Here is a 12,115-nt window from a genome sequence, read left to right as displayed (position 1 = left end):
TGGGTTAGGTGAGAAACCAGGGACAAAAGCGCTTCCCTGAAGGGATGGGGAAGATGGCGTGCCAGGCACATGTTCTGTGGGCACAGGGATGGAAGTTCTGAGCTGTAATTCACTGGGGAATATCCAAGAAGAGAGGAACCTGGACTGGAATAAAAATGAAGACAGGCCACCAGGGCCCTGTTAGGGCTTGATTCATTATCCCTCTCTGAACCGCAGCATCCTCATACCTGAAATGAGCTAAGGATGAGAGCCTTCACCTGGAATTGCCATAGAAATGAGGGCCGCCATGTGTATGGCACAGGAAGGAGTCACTCCAGGTAGCTGCTGAAGATGGAAATGGTGATGATGATGGTGATGATGATAATGATGATGGTGGTGGTGGTCGCTGTCATGGTGTGATTAGGGTGATGGTAATGATAACAAGGATGAGGAAAATGAGGGTGAGGTTGGGGGTAGTGATAATTATGATGATGGTGATGTTGGTGATGGTGATGATGATGGTGATGATGATGATGTTGATGCTGGTGGTGACAATGATAATCGTGGCGGTGATGATGGTGGTGGTGGTGGTAGTATGATGGTGGATAATGGACAGGATGTGGAGGGATGGTGGTGGTGGATGGATGGTGGATGGAAGACAGTAAGGAAAAGGGATGGATGGAATGGTGGATGATAATGATAATGGATAATGGATAGTGGATAATGGATGGATGGTGGACGATCATGGTTTGTAATTTATGGCAACGTGGATGATGGTAATCACAGTGATAATGAAAATGATGGTGATGATGATGAGATGGTAGTGGTGATGGTGGTGATGGTGGAGTGACACTGGCGGTGGCTACGATGATGGTGATGGCAATTAACGATGGATGATGGTGATAATATGATGATGCTAGTGGTGGTGATGATGTATGATGGTGAGGATGATGATGGTGATGATGGCCATGTTGATGTGATGGTGAAGATGGTGAGCATGATGGTGTGATGATGATGGTGAGGATAATGGTGGTGGATGGTGGGAAAGGATGGATAAAGAATGATAGTGATGGTAGTGGATGGATAGATGGTGGATGGATGATAGTGGATGGATGGTGGATGGTGGTGGATGGCGAAGGATAATGGTGGTGGTGGATGGATATGGATGGTGGATGGTAGTGGATGATGGATAGTGGGGTGGCGGATGATGGTGATAATGATGGTGATGATGACGGTGGTGGTGATGATGGTAATGGTGATGATAATGGTGGTGGCTGGCAATGATGCGCATGCGATGGTGGTGGCCAGGAGGGTAGTGATGAAGATAAAGGGATGGTGGTGGCTGGCGGATACACCAGGATGATGATAAAGGGATGGTAGTGATGATGGTGGTGATAGTGATGGTAGTGATGATGGTGGTGATGATGGTGACAATAATGACAGGACAAGAATGGTGGAATGATGGGATAGTGGATGGTGGATGGTGGTGTGGATGGACAATGGAAGGTGGATGGACTGAGCTGGATGGACTTAACATGATGGGAAGGATGAAAAGGAATAGGGGTGACCTGAGTGGGGCACATTCTGCAGGCGTCGTCTTGAGCAGAGGCTCCTGCCTGTTCATAGGAGCGTCCCAGGAGCTGAGCAAGGATGAGTATGTAGATTGAGGGTGCCTGGCCTGGGAGGGGTGTGTGTGACCGGAAGCTTTAGTGGGTCTCCAGATGATGCTGAGGTTTATAATGAGCATGGGACACCTGGGAGCAAGGTGGGCCTCCCAATCTATCACCAGGAACCAGCTGGGTGGTGCTGGACCCCTGGTTCTACCCCAGGAATGGAAAGGGTAGAGGCGAGGAGGTCTCTTGGGAGGAAGATGTGCTAGGAGTGCCAGTAGGTAGGGCCTGGTAACTGATGGAGGTTTCTCACACCAGAGGATGCTGGATCTGTCCTGAGCACAGCAGGGTGACTGTGGGGGGCGGCGGCTCCTGTGGAGGGAGCGACTCTGGACCTGGAGACAGGAGTGCCAGGCAGGCGGGCAGCGGGAAGACTTTTCAGCCCAGCCTCCTGGGGCCCTGGGGGCCTTAGGAACGCTCTCCCAAGAGGGAGCGTCAGGGCTGAGCAGCCTCCAGGCTTAGCGCAGTGCCCTATGAGACCTTCTCTCCTGCTCCGCCCTGGCCCTCCCTGGGTTGCAGGAGACAGAGGCAGGGGACCTGGCCCCTCCGGATGCCCAGCTACAGGCCAGAAGACAATGGTGCTCGGTCGGGTGCTGTGCTTTGGTTACCTGGGACCAGCATGTAATTACTGCATGAGGCTGCAGTGACCCAGCAGGTTCCCTTACCTCCGAGGGACTAAGATAGCCAGAGTTTGCTAGAATCCCCCAAGCCCAACAGGGAGCTGCTTTTACCACTGAACAGGCAGGATCAAGGGACAGAGGGAGACTAAGTTACATCTTTTAGACACCCCACACCGTGTGCTCCTCCAAATGCCTACATCCGGACTCCCGTGTCTCAGGGCCGGGATCCAGCAGTGGGACCCCAGAGGAGCTGATGCCTGCCTTGGCTGGGGTCAGAGGGAGGTCTTGCGAGCTTTCCTGGCCCTACAGCAAGTGCCTCCTGGGCTCCCTTCCGCAGCCTCGGGGTGGAGCCCATCTGGGCTCGACAGGCCCCGTGCATGGCCAGGGCTGTGCCCCTACCTGTGAGAGACCCTTCCATCCTGGCACTGCAGCAGGCTCAGGCACCAACTGTGCCTCCTGCTCTACTGACCAGCCCAGTGCTGCCTGGTAACTGGGACCAGCGCCATGTTCCTCAGACCTAAGTAATGTGGCAGTGCCTTTTTTTTTTTTTTTTTTTGCGACCAAGGCCCACTCTGTCCCCCAGGCTGGAGTGCAGTGGCATGATCTCGGCTCACTGCAACCTCTGCTTCCCAGATTCAAGTGATTCCCTTGTCTTGGCCTCCTGAGTAGCTGGGATGCACCAACATGCCCAGCTAATTTTTGTATTTTTAGTAGAGGCGAGGTTTCACCATGTTAGCCAGGCTGGTCTCGAACTTCTGACCTCAGGTGATCCACTTGCCTTGGCCTCCCGAAGTGCTGGGATTACAGGTGTGAGCCACTGCACCCTGCTGACAATGCCCTTTTTTTTTTTTTTTTTTTTTTTTGAGATGGAGTCTCGTTCTGCGTTCTGTCACCCAGGCTGGAGTGCAGTGGCGCAATCTGGGCTCACTGCAAGCTCCGCCTCCTGGGTTCACGCCATTCTTCTGCCCCAGCCTCCCGAGTAGTTGGGACTACAGGCACCCGCCACCACGCCCAGCTAATTTGTGTGTGTGTGTGTATTTTTAGTAGAGACGGGGTTTTACTGTGTTAGCCAGGATGGTCTCGATCTCCTGACCTCTTGATCCACTTACAGGTGTGAGCCACCGTGCCCGGCCGACAATGCCTTTTAAGGGAAAGATCCACTCTCCTGTTGACCTCCGTTGTTCTGATTACAATGTTGCAGGACTATGAACACACAGGAAGCTGGGAGCCCTCACCAGGTGGTAAAACTGTAATAAACCAAATGAACTGAGGCCCATTTACAAAGTCAACACAAACAAATCGGCAAAACCAATAAAAGTTAAAGTTGCAGCACGGGTTTTGCAGGGCAGATGCTTCTCGGTGACAGGGCACTGGCAGCAAGCCCCAGGGTGGAGCGATCTGCCTGCTGGCCCGCCTGCCGTGTGTATACATTTCCCCGCGATCCGTTCAGTGAGCTCAGCTCTCACATACTGGAGGATGTGTCGCATGAAGGCGTCTTAATAATCGCGTGGCTCTGTTTGTTGTCATCACACCTTGTGTTTAGCCCAGAGCTGTCCTGGGAGGCACTTTTTGAGCGGGTTCCTGATAACTCGCCTAAGATGTCTCCTTCGGGTGAAGACAAGCTTTGCCTTGCAGCGTGAGTAAGCGGGGCTTTAAATGGGAATAATCCAATTACTGCAGCAACCGCGAACAGAAGAAATGTTCACTGCATATTTACTGCTGCACTTACTCCTAATAAACTGCTCTGAGATGGGGAGCGGGAAGGCGGGAAGCACGCAGAGTGTGGCCCTGGGTGCAGCACCCACAGCCCTGGAGAGCAGCTCGCCTGCACCAGTGACACAGCGAGCTCGTGCCTCTTCTTCCTGTTGGAATTTACACGGGGTATTGGGAGTGGCTGGGCCTTTGCTGGATGTGAATGTCTGCATGAACGTGCACATGGGTACACGCACACACCATACACACACACACACACACCCCACCTCACACACGTGGGCCCCCTGGACGGCGTTTGGAAATAAGTGTCCCTCCGGATCACGCAGAACGTACCTGCACTCTGACATTGCCATTGAAAACAGCCTGTGAAGAAAAGGTGGGTGGCCAGAATTCTTAGGCCACTGAGCGCTGTCCCCAGGAGGCGATGGCCCAAGGCTGTATCCCCCAGACAAGCATGCTTCTGATTGGCCACAGAAGACTTGGAAGGCACCACATGTCTCACTGTGGTTTGCAGTCCTGATGTCATAAAAGACAGCCAGGGCCAAGGCTAAATGTTCTCCCAGCCTCCATGGTTGTGTTAAGTCTGAGAAAAGATAGACCCAGGACCTCCCAGTGCTGGTCAGAGGTGCCTCCACACTGACCATCTGCAGGAGGCACCGGTGGGCTCTCCCTCCCTCGGGATGCAGTGCCCCCAGAGAGCAGCTCCAGCTCTTACATCTCACAGCTGGGCAGCCACCGAGGGCTGCTCAGGGGCATGTGCTGTGCTTCTGGGGTGGGGGGGTGAGGGCCATGGGAGGTCTCTTGTGTGGTCACACCCAGCTCGAGCTCCCCATCCGAGGTGGATCCAAGGAGCAGGGGCCACTACCCTTCACCCTTCCCAAGCATGGGTGACCTCCCTGCACCTCCTGCCCAAAGAAAGGCCTGTGAGTGCCCCTGCCAGGCCACTGCACCCTCTAGAAACAGGAGCGGGTGACAGGGCAAGAAAGGAGAGCCCAGAGGCCCCTCCCCTGTGGGCGTCTTGGCCTGCACAAAAGAGGGCATATTCTCCCCAGAAAAATGGACATTTGTAAGCTGCTTCAGTTTTTTTTTTTTTTTTTTTTTAACAAGGCAGAATACAAAATCACTTTACAACAGTCATCCCCTTCTGCGGACTGTGTCCCTGTGTCACAGGTTTCTTTTGTTGAAGGCTCTTAGAAGTTTCCCACCAAATACAGTGTGGCCCTCAGATCCCCCAACCCCGGGCTGTGTCTGCAGCAGCCCCTGTCTCGTCGGGACGCTGGGGTCTGTGTCTGCCGCAGCCCCTGTCTCACTGGGGTCCCGGGTTCTGTGTCTGCCACAGCCCCTCTCTCATCGGGGCCCCGGGGTCACAGTAGCACTGACTGAGGTCCAGAGAGGCTGTCGAGGCGGGAGAGGAAGGCCTGGCTCCCAGAAAGCAGACAGTGCTCAGCAGGAACAGATGTGTCCTTCTCCACTTCTCCGAGCGGGTTTCTCCCTGTCCAAGATTCTCCTTTCCTCTCCCCCAGCCCCTGCCGGCCTGCTCTGCCCTGGGAGCTCTAGTCACACCCGGGTACGCCGTCCCTGGCGAGATGAGGCTCTCACAGCCTAGTGTCTGTGGATAGGCCGACGCCCACCCCACCCGCTAGCTTCCAGCTCCTTTCCTTGCACACCTGCCCTGGAACTGGAAGGTGACCTCTGCTGTCCCCAGCCCCCTCCTGTGTTCCTAGGGGCAGCTGTCTGGGGCACGAGTTACTTGTTCTGGGACATTGACTGATTCAATGAAAGGACGGTCTGAGGAACCAGCAGCCCTTTGACCAAAGCCAGCACAGTCTTAAGGAGACTGGGGTCTGGGGGTGCCCCTTGGGTAGGAAAGGAGGGAAGCAGAAATGGGCCTGGGTTTCTTCTCCCTCGGGAAGGTGGGTTTTGGGTGGGGGTGCCGCTGTGACCTGCTTCTTGGTACATGTGAGTGTACATGTGGGTGTGCATGTTTGCCTGTGGGCACCTGTGTGCACGCACTCCAGGGGCGGGGTTCGTCCGCCCGCAGGCTGGATGAGAGCTTGTCTGGCAGCTCCGAGATCATCTCAGGTTCTCAGGACACGCAGTAGCAAGAGCCGTCCCACTTCAGCAGTTCAGATGTTCGATCCTGTATAGCAAACGAGTTCAGATGTTCGATCCCGTATAGCAAACGAGTTCAGATGTCTGATCCCGTATAGCAAACGAGTTCAGATGTTCGATCCCGTATAGCAAACGAGTTCAGATGTCTGATCCCGTATAGCAAACGAGTTCAGATGTCTGATCCCGTATGGCAAACAAATTCAGATGTCCGATCCCACATAACAGACACACCCTGCTAGATTTTGAGCGTACAGCTCCTCCCATGCCGTCTGCCCAGCTCTACTTCAGGCTGAGAACCCCACTTAGTTGTCTGCTTCTTGTCCCCCAAGTTCAGGCTGGGGAGGAGGGGATGGGCAGAGCCCTCTGGCTGTGACTAGAGGCACTGCCAGCTGTGGGAGGCCCGCAGCCCTTCATCCCGAGGGCCTGGTACGATGGATGTGTATGTGCCCCACATCGGTGGGTGCCCCAGGCGGCACACAGCTCGAGTGGGTGTCTCAGGACTGGCTGCTTCCATCCAGTAGAGGACATGGGGGCAGAGGGTAGAGGCCCCTGTCTGCAGAGATGACCTTTGCAGCCGGGCCTCGAGGGGCCTTCCACCCTCCCTCCGCCCTGCATCCGCGTCCTCCAGCTGTGTCTAGAGCTGTAGGTGCAGGCGTGATGAGAGGAAGCTGGGTGGCAGCTCCTAGGGAGGGTTCTTCTCTGGGGCACTGGAGTGTGTCCCCACACTGAGGACGTGGCACACCCTGCCCTGCACTGGTCCACCCAGGTGCTGTGGGCTGCCTGCCTGGGACCCTGCTTGCCTGCTGGGGTTCAGCACGACCCTTGCCTGCCTTTCCTGGAGTGCCCTTTCCTCCCAGGCCTTTGTGTAGACGGGATCTTTGAAGTCTGCTTTGACTTGGCCCCCGTCACCCAAACAGCCACACTGTTCTGACTTCAACTCCGTTCAAGGGTCGCCCAACCGTTTTTGGCAAGTTGGACTTTCAGCAAACTGATTGGAAGCCTGAACAAGGCTGTGCTGAGGTCCTGTGGCCAGCCAGGCCCCGCCCACATCTCAGCCCTTTCCTCCCCATGCTGTTTGCAGGGTCACCAGGCCTGCTCCTCTCTGAGACTTCAAGGAGAGCCCAGCTCCTGCCCTGCCCTGGCTCCCTCCCTCCCCTGGAACCCAGTCCCAGCCTGCACTGGGCAGCGTCCTCTGCACTCTGCCCTCCTGGAGCCCGAGGTTTCTACGCTGCCACTGGCAAGGGTCTGGGTGCAGCAGCTGCATCATCCCAGGGGGTGGGGGACCGTGGAGCGGGAGCTGGCCTCTGTCTGGGGAGGCAGTTTGAATGTGCACACGGAGGGGACCTGGAGTGGTGGAAGGAGCCAAGCCCCCCGTAGACCTGGAGACTCATTGCCAGGGAGCCAGGTGGCCCCAGGGACGATACACATGTGTAGTTAGTGAGTCTGCAAGAGGGCACACAGTGGACTTGTGTGTATGTGCGTGTGTGCATTTGTGTGTGGACATGTGGCTGTGTGTGGTGTGTGTATGTGTGTGCCTGTGTCTACATGTGTGAATGGCGTATGTGTGTGTGATGGAGAGCATGGTGTGGGATGGAAGATGGGGCTGAGTGGTACCTTGGAGAAGTGTTTTCAGCCGGAGAAAGAGCACTGCTGACGCAGGGCCTGGCTGGGCTGGGTCTCGGGGGCTGTGGGGTCCTACAGAGGCTCGAGATCCGTGAGACTCTAGATCCAGTCTGGACAAACCCCCTCTGATTTGCACTCCTGTGCCCCCTTTCCATCCTAGGCAGGGGCTCCCTGGCTCGCTTCTCCAGCCACGTCCTAAGCACCTGCTCCTACCGGCCCGGGGACAGGCACTGCGGACATAAACATGCATAAGACCCTGTGCCCTTTACCCAGCGTGCCCTTTACCTGTTGTGTGCTCAGGACCCCCCCAGGTTAGCCCATGTGGATGGGCGATGACGTCTGTTTGCCCAGAGCCCAGGTTTCAGTCACCATCACTCATCCTATCTCAGAAGCTCTGTCAACCCCAGGGACGCCCCTTCCCCTCCCTGAGAGCTATTGCAACATTGGGACCAGAGGAGAGGCCTCCTCACCCGTGCCCGGGTGAAAGAGAGTTGTGAAATGTGTGCTTGAAAGGACCCTTTGTCCCCAGGACATGGTGGCCCGGCACTGTGCCTCTGGCCGCCTCCAGCAGGAAGTGGGCTGGGGTGGGTGAGCCCAGCTCCTGCCGGCAAACAAAAGGTGTTGTGTGCTCAGGGCCGGCCCGCTGGTGCCCTCGGGAGGGCCAGGCCCAGGGATGGGGCAGGCCTGCTGCCTGCTTGTCCCTTTGTTCTGCAAATGCTGAGAGCAGGCAAGCCCACAAAGTGACCTGCATGCATGTACATGCGTGTTTACATGAGAGTGCACATGTGGGTGCATGTGAGGATACATATCTCTGTGCTTGCACATATGTGTGCATGTGCGTGCTGCACCTGTAGATACATGTTTGCAAACGTGCGTTTACATGGGCATGTGTGTGCCTGTGTGTGTGCCTGCATGCCTCTGCATGTGGTGTGTGGTGTATACATGTGGGTGATGTGTACGTGTGTCTAGGGGGTACATATGTGTGTGGTGTATACATGTGGGTGATGTGTATGTGTGTCTGGGGGGTACGTATGTGTGTGGTGTGTGGTGTATACATGTGGGTAATGTGTACATGTGTCGGAGGGGTACATATGTGTGTGGTGTGTGGTGTATACATGTGGGTGATGTGTACGTGTGTCTGGGGGGTACGTATGTGTGTGGTGTGTGGCCAGGCATCACGGCTACAGCATAGGTGAGGCTGGAGCCCCCTTCACCAGCCTAAGGCTCCAGGCGCCCTGCCCTCCTTCCTTCTTCTCTTTCTGACCCTGAGTGCCACTGCATGTTACTACATCATGGCTGGCAGGGATGAGGGTCCTCTCCGTAGAGAGACAGTGGGCTGGGGCCTGGCACTGGAGCATGCATGTGTCCCGGATACTGAAGGCTGACACATGGCCCCAGATCCCTCCCCTGTCCTCAGCCCCACAGTCCCAGTGAGCTCTGGTGGTTCCATCCTACCCTGACCGAGAGGGCCCCAGCAACATAGCCTGTGGGTGCTGCCAGCCAAGCCCTGTGCCAGGTGGGTGCTTCTGCCTGTGCTGTCTCCACCCTCAGCGTCCTTCTCCTGGGACTTCCCAGCCCAGAGCACGAGCTTCAGGGTGGGTACAAGGTCCCAGCTGAGCTTGGCAGTGAAGGATTTGAGTCCAGGCCACCTCCTGTCCACCCTCTCACAGCCTGCCCTGCAGGCAGGTCAGGACCTGCCCTCAGATGCCACCCACACTGCCCTGGTTTTCTGGTCTGTGCCAGCCCCACTCCTGATGGCCCAGGTCCTGCCTTGTGCTGCAGAGAGGGCCAAACCTGGCCCAGGCAGACGCGGAAACGTCTTCCTGTTGCAGTTGAAGGGCTCACTTCACCTGAGACAGCCCAGTCTGGCTATTAGGGCAGAACAGGACAGGCACTGGGAACCCCAGGGGGTTTCTGAGGCCCCGTTCAGCTCAGGATGAGAGCAGGAGCCACGCTGCACTGAAGGCCACCCTGGCGCTGTGGTGTGGGATGGATGGGAGCACACATGGGGATTTCTTTTAAGCCACACCGGAGCCTCTTCCTTTCATGTCCTTCAGTGTTGGTACCAGATCAACACACACACACACACACACACACACACGCACGCGCACACACACACAATGCTTACTGTAATTTGTCCAGCTCTTTTCCCAGGCATTGCAAAGGGATTTCTGCTATTGGGGCGTGTGTGTTTCATCCTGTAGCTTCCTCGTGGGTTTAAGGTTCGTGTTCATGGGTGTCTGAGATTTTTCTACCATATTTACTGTCACCCAAAACTATGCATCCAGGATGGGAGACGCCGCTGCTGGCAGCTTTCTGCAGGAATAAGGAACAGACAAGAAAAGAGGCCCTGGGAAGACACATGACAGATTCCAGACCTCCCAGACCTGCCTCCCCTGCGATGACCCCAGGGCCCGCACCCCCGTGGGTTGAGGAGTGAGCTGTCCCTCAGGACCCTGTCCTCTGCTGCCCACTGCTCCTACAGGGACAGCCACTGCCTGCAGGCCAGAGGCATAATTGGCTGGCCCTGTGCAAAATGAAATGCAGGGCCCTTATTAAAAATTATTCAGAATTTCAAGACATGGGAACTGCAGAGCATTGTCCAAGCGGTGGCCCTCCTGCACCTGGGGCCGTGCGCAGCCGTCTGTTTGCATAGCCATGAAGCCAGCCGGCCGCGTGTCGGGAGGACCGTGTGTTAGCACACATGCGTGCACACATGTGCATTTGCAGAACGGTTTAGATAGTAGTCGTTTCCCTCCTGTGGTGAGGAATCTCCGAAACTTTTTCAAGTTTTCAAGTAAACAAGTATCCTGGGGAACTACAGTTCTGGTTTATGCAAATTGAGGGTCCTGTGCTTTATTTAAAAAAAGGAAAAGAGGTGACGTGGAAGAGAAAACCCAGGAGAGAAGAGGAAGTCAAGGGTTCTGGAGCGTCGTGAGAGGGACCGGGGCTTCAGACAGGAGGTGGGGGCTGGGGGCCATGGGGGCCAGTCTTGCCCTGGGCCTGGGTGTCTGTGCAGCCTGGGCCTGGTGTGGGTGACAGAGAGTCCTTCCCCGCTCTGCAAGGCTGGCAGCTGAGGCAGCCCAGACACTGGATTCTCTGCATCCTGGGGCCGCTGGACCCATCAAACACTGAGCCCCAGGAAGGAGGGACCCAAAAGGAAAGCAGGAAGGGGCTTCATAGGTAAATTGCCCGCATCCAACAAGATGAGTTCCAAGCCTCTGCTCAGAACAGTGAGGAGCCCGAGGAACTGTGAGTGGGCGAGGAAGGGGCGGAGAAGGCCAACCCTGGCTCTCCCAGCACTGGCACGAAGCGAGCCACGTGCAGTCCAACCACCTTGCACGTAGCGTGGGGTGCGTGGCGTTCACCAGCGAGTGCAGTGGGAATATGTGACAGCTTCATCTATTCTCCTAGAGCCTTGGACCCAAACTTTCAAACTTCTTTTTCGTGTAAGATGCAAAGTTCTCCCTGATCTCCAGCCATGGGGTTAAGGTTGGTATAGAATCCTGTGTATATAAAGGTACATGTTTATAACTTAACCTTGAACCAAAATACTGCCTGGCAGGTGTTTGGTGTCTGATCTGCATGCCTATGTTTTTCAGCAGGATGGCAGCCCCTGTTTGTAGGTCCAGTTTATATAAAAGTAATTACGTGTGCATTAGGAAGGACCTATTTTTCCCCAGTTTCAGAAATGACTAATCGTTCTTTTGAGATTCCTGCAGCGAAGGTTATGTTAATACAATATCAGCTTTTACTCTGCCATGAAGTCCTTGTTTCTCAGGCTTTCTGGTAGAGAGTAATCTCCAGTCTGCCTAACCCTACAGCCACAAAATGGGGTGGCTTTCCAGGGAAGAGAGAAAATGCAAATCTCTGTGGCATGGAAGGAGTTGATGTGGGCGTCAGAGTCCTTGTGCTGGTGGGGGGCCAGTGCCCCCATCCGCCGGGCCCTCCCCTGCCCCCTGCCCTGTCCAGGGGTCATGACAAGACTCTTCCTTTCCTCTTGGAGCCTTGTCATGGCTGGTCACATCCTTTCACCTTGGAGCCTTGACATGGCTGCTGCTGGGCCAGCCCCAGGGGTCCGCCGGGCGTCTGCAGATGGGGGCCAGGGGCTGCTGTAAAATCCTCCAGTCAAGGATGGGGCATCGACTCCCCACCTCCTGCCTGGCCTCACACTCTGACTCCAAGTCTGGACCCCCTTGGTTCCCACCCTGTGCACAGGCCCGCCCTCGCTACATCTGAGGACAGTCTGACTGGGAACCCCTCCTCCTGCCTTTCCCTGCTCTCTAGTGGATTCCAGACGAGAGAGAGTGAGGCAGCCACGCTGCAGGAGGGGCCACGGCTCTGCTCCACGGACGTGTCTCCAGCTCCCTCGGTCACTGCTTACTGCTCCACGACTGG

At 55.8% G+C, this 12,115-nt stretch overlaps 1 protein-coding gene across 2 annotated transcripts in view; it reads left to right on the top strand.

Annotated features, from left to right (window-relative positions):
* The window catches only part of TAFA5 (TAFA chemokine like family member 5), a 251,054-nt gene that overhangs the window by 196,398 nt on the left and 42,541 nt on the right, over positions 1-12,115 (top strand). The gene's annotated exons all lie outside the window — the stretch shown is intronic.

The sequence above is a fragment of the Papio anubis genome, chromosome 16 (assembly GCF_008728515.1).
Source record: "Papio anubis isolate 15944 chromosome 16, Panubis1.0, whole genome shotgun sequence".
Taxonomy (NCBI): domain Eukaryota; kingdom Metazoa; phylum Chordata; class Mammalia; order Primates; family Cercopithecidae; genus Papio; species Papio anubis.
The sequence above is the reverse complement of the archived record's forward strand: the minus strand, read 5'-3'. Positions and strand labels throughout refer to the sequence as shown.